The 5,316-nt window shown below is 32.6% G+C and overlaps 1 pseudogene; it reads right to left on the bottom strand.

The window, feature by feature from the left end:
* Positions 1–660: 660 nt before the first annotated feature.
* On the bottom strand, positions 661–3,151 carry LOC129311791 (protein NUCLEAR FUSION DEFECTIVE 4-like; annotated as a pseudogene).
* Positions 3,152–5,316: the final 2,165 nt, after the last annotated feature.

Raw genomic sequence — 5,316 nt, 5'->3', positions numbered from 1 at the left:
TTATTAATCCTTTAAAAAATAGAGAAAAAAATCTAATTTAACTAAATTAGACTTGTATGGTCCTTGTTTTGAATATTATTCAGGGACTAGTTAGAAAAAAAAAAGCAATGATGAATGAACATTCAAGATTCAAGAATAAATTAGTTGAATGTCTTTTGTTAGCTCGCTGCACTTACAAGCCTACAATTAAAAGTTGAATTGAGAAACAAAGAAAAAGAAAGAAGGAAAGAAAAATAGTGAATTTGGAAGAGACATAAAGGCTTTCCTTGTACTGAAAATCTTGGTACTGCCATTGGGCCCACTTACAATAACAAAAAGGCTTTTTGACCACTTGAGGTGGGCCATAAAGATTGAAAGTGGCAGTGACAATGGTAGAAACTAGCCTAATATTGGTGGTAAAATAGACAAAATGAGTCAAAATGTCTTACTATCATTATATGTGGGCCCCACAGTTGTTTTACATCAACTCTAATATTATAAATGTAGATTCCATTATACTCCACCCTTTGAAATAACAAGAACATAAAACTAGAACATTTATAAAGTTGTTACCGATAATATAATAGTTGTGTGATTTGCGCTTTAGTTTGGTGATTTAACTTTGAAGATAATATAATCAAATACCTTCTTAAATCAAATATGATCAAAACAAAAAAGCAATAGTAAACAACTAGTCTATATTTGCCAAATATAATATACACACATTTTACAGCAATCATTATCCAGCTAAATTTTCAAATCTCAAAACCCAAATGTTCTTAAGATGTCTTCTCCTCATGGATCTTGGAATATATTTTCTTAGTTCTAATTGCTAGCACCAAGTCCAATCCACAACCAAGGACACAAACAAAAGCCATGATCACAAACACAAGCATGTAACATTGTGATCCAATACAAGTGTTTCCTCCTCCTCCTCCTCCTCCATTATTTTGCCTGGCAGCTTCTGCATCATATGAATTCCCAGCAACAAGACCAGAAAATAGGAATGAACCAAGAGGAAGATTCAGAATCAGAATGTTATATAATAAACCATAGTACTTGAGCCCAAATAATTCTGAAGCTGATGCTGTAGTTATAGTCAAACGAACACCGTAACATATTCCCACTATCATTGACCCTATGTAAAGTGATCCTGGTAATGACATAGCCATTACCATGAAGCCCAGAACCATTAATAACTGTGAAGCTGCATTCCAAATGGCCTAGCCATGCCTGATTTTTTGATGAAGTATTCTGAGAGTGAACCAGAAATAATACGTCCAAAGAATCCCCAGATGCTGATAAATGATATGAACATAGAAACATCGGTGTAACCACTCGCCAATCCAATCTGCCCCATGTTGTTCATCACACACATTCCTGTTCCCACCCCACATAAAAACGACATAAACAAGACCCAAAAATCAACCGTTTTGACCATTTCAATGATCGTATGTTCCTCCCCTATCACGGGTTGTTGTCGTTTTATTACTTCACCTCCACTCTGAGAATCAACATCTTCTTCCTCCTCTTTATTATTATTTTCAGCAAGCAATAATGGTTCGTCAATCTGACGTTCTGCATCAGAAACAAGGTTTGATTTGAAGATAAATGGACATAAAGGAACAAGAAGTGGCATGGCTAGTAAAATAAGAAGCCCCAAGGTGAAGAGAAATGAAAGAAGATGGCCATGGAGTCCAGTGATGTCATATGCCAAGAGGTAAAAAGCTACAATCATAGCAATAATGTTGAACAGATTCAAGAATTGGGTTTCTTGTTTGACTTCTGCAGAATTGGAAGCTGGTTGGGTTTGGTGAAGGGAAAGAGAAGCAATGAAGCAGATAATAGCTGGAACAATGGTGAGCATGAGGAGAAATGAGGAAGGAGATGAGGAGAACAGAGCTGTACACGTGTCAGTAAAGATTGCAGTGCTGAGACCTACATAGCCCTTGAGAATCCCGGAAACGGGACCTCGATTTTGAGGGAAATTTCTCATGCAAGTCACTAAAACTGCCGTGTTCATCCAGGTTGAACTATTCCCTCCCAAACATAACAACACACACATCTGCAGGAACAAAATCCCATGATCATCATTCTTTAGCAAAATGAAAAGAAGATGATGAACAAGAAAGATGAACATGAAAAAAGATACATGTGTTAAGAATGAGAAGCCACCACACAAAAACAGCAAGTAAGAAGTCATGGAAAAAAACTTCAAGACTCAAGTTTATGGATATTTATTGTTTTTATTATATATTGGGTATGAAGCTCAATTTTATTGGCTGTGGGACTTCCTACGTTGGCTTTTATCTAAGGTATTGAAAAATAAATTGATTATTGAACCGGTTAAGACACTAATTCAAAAGTTAATGGTCAAACTGTAATCGAACCATATCAAATTAATCATCAACCAATCAAGATACTAGTTTAATGGTTAACAGTTCAACCAGATGGATTGATTAAAATTTTCATTTATATACTATATCAATTGCATTAAACAACATAACAATCTCTCATTCAAATGTGAGTTAACAATTTTCCCATCAAATTTTTGATCTTGTAATTAGGGCTAGCACATTATTTTTTCAAACTTCAAATGGTATGTGCAGACAAGTCCCTATTGTAATTTGCAACCCAGGGTCGATCCCATTTTTGGGGCATTACTAGCAAGATGCTTATATATCTGATTTATAAATGTATCTTATTTTGATATTTGTAACATGACATAATGATAAGATTTGTGTATGATTTGACATGAAATGATAAGGGGAGAAATGAAGATGAACTTACAAGCCAATAAGGGAGAGGAGAGATTCTCTGGCTAACAACAAGCCATTGACCTCCATAGCCAATGAAGCCCATGAAAGCTCCAATGAGGAGAATAACAGAAGGTGGCCAAATATCAGAGGCGATACCAGAGAGAAGACCAAAGGCTTTGCCAATGTCTTTAGCAACAGAGAGATTGTTAAGCTCAAGCTGTGTGAGAACCATGAGAGTCTTCAATGCATGAGAATAATTGGCGAACGCGTAATTGTTTCCACTGATTGCTTGAACCCATATCGCTGTCACAAACCCTAACCATTTCCCTCCTGAAGCCATTCTTCTGATTCAACAAACTCTGTTTCTTTCTTCTTTTGATCTATTTCGCTCTTTTTGTGGTGTGGTGGCTGTTTAATTTGTTGCTATTTATGGGTTTCCCCATTTTCATTCATGACTTGTTTTCCTAATAATCAAATAATATATGGATTATCATTATCAGATGTTTACTACTAAATGATTACGTCCACGTATTATGAGAAGCAAATCAGGAACTCTCATTTCCTGACGTAGACGCATAATTAGAACATGGTTTTGCTATTACAGGGTCCTTTGGCGAAATAATATAACTTTTATTTTTTTAATGAAAAAAAGTTCATATAAGTTAGGTTTGATGACTCGTTAGGGATAGAGTATATCTCCAAACTTAATACTTACAGTATATTTTGATATCACTTACCAACAAGATCTTTGTATTGTAACATTGTAGATTATGAGCCAAACTTATATAAACTTGACTAATTTTTATTAGTTTTTTTTTTAATCAAGTACAGTTCACAAGTGTGGAGTCAAAGAAGCTGATGTGTCGGATCATCTCAAAATAAAAATTGGAATTTGAAATTAAAATAAAGCTAGTTGTAGATGTTTCTAAATAAAAAATTAAAATATAAGTTAGTCGTGGTCCTTGTTGTCGATGACATGTTTTAAGGACTGAGGAGGACCGTTGTTGTCGGTTTTTAAATGACTAGCCGGCACCGATAATGAACGTATTATAAAAAATAAAAAAAAAATATGATGAAGGAGGGAAGGGGAAGGGGGGGGGGGGATGACATTACCAAGTGGAAAATGCCAAGTCTTTTTTTTTTTTTTTTTCCGGTCAAAACCAGTTTTCCGAAAAATGTGGTATATTCAATACCAGGACCAAAAGCACTGGATGGATTCAATATTGCTCCAGCTGAAAGAGATCTCGACCGTTTGCTTTATCAACGGTTCAGGATCAATGAAATGCTTGACTTTTCTTTTCGGTAGATAATGCAATACGTGGCTACATGAATTATTTTCCAATGTATTGCAGGATCTGGGCTGTCTTTTGTGTGATATGACCAAGCGACGCTGTTTTGCGGTTCTTTACTCTAGCGAACCACCAGATCTGGATTTTAGTTTTATTTCATTTTAACAAAAATATAATAATTTATCCTTATAGTCTTTATCGAGTTTTCCTTTTAGTTTTTATAATTTATTTTTAATATTTTCAATCTTTGTAGTCCTTGTAATTTAATATTGTCAGGGATTTAAGGAACAAATGTTACTTAATTTTATTAAATTATATAAACTAAAAATATTAAAAAAATTATAAAAATTAAAAATAAAATTCAATAAAATTATAGCAACCAATATTTCATAACAGTGTCAAAACAGGGGTGAACCTCTGGATTACATTAGTTGACACTTGGCAGACATTGTAATCGGCGAGAAAAAGATAGCATCTATCCATTTAGATGTTTCTTTTCAGGTTTCAGCAATGAAAATAAGATATTTAACAGGGAAAATCTTAACAAACTAAGCGTTAAATATAAGAACAAGAAGTTTTAATTTAGTCTTTGCTATTAAAAATTTATCAATAGTCTATTAAATTCTATCATTATACTAACCATTTATCATTTTGACACTTCAAATATGTAATTTATACTAACAAATGTGATAAAATATAAGTGACAAAGTAAAATTAATAGGCATATATATCGAAAATTTAATAAAAAATATCTAGCTAAATTTAAAATGATTTAAATTACAAATTAATTTGTATAAAGTTACTTTTATCCCACGATATGCCCAAGTCCTTGGTGCACGCACGGCAAGTACAATTGCCTCTGTTTATTTTTTGAATAATATAAAAGTAATTTTAAAATAGAAAATTACATTATATCCAAATTTATTTCATTATTTTAACTTAACAAAACATTATATTAAGCCAAATAAAAATTTATATATAGTAAAAAAATCTATAATATATCTTGCTATGCATAAGCATAACCAATATACAATTTTTTTAATCATAAGCAATATAATTTACTTTAAATTCTGTATAAAGCATGTGTTTATAATTAATTTTTTTTAATGAAAGATCTACAAAAATTAAACACGAAGAAATTTTATCTAAAAAAAAAAAACAAGAATATGTGCCTTCGTATATAAGGTATAAATTCATGACCAAAAAATTATAAGGGTATAAATTTTACCATGTTTCTTCTGCCTTCTTCGGCCAAATTAGAAGCATATAATCTGCTCTGTTTTCGAAAG

Source organism: Prosopis cineraria, unplaced genomic scaffold, assembly GCF_029017545.1.
Source record: "Prosopis cineraria cultivar Desert tree isolate PC_DT_omini unplaced genomic scaffold, ASM2901754v1 PC5, whole genome shotgun sequence".
NCBI lineage: Eukaryota > Viridiplantae > Streptophyta > Magnoliopsida > Fabales > Fabaceae > Prosopis > Prosopis cineraria.
The sequence above is the reverse complement of the archived record's forward strand: the minus strand, read 5'-3'. Positions and strand labels throughout refer to the sequence as shown.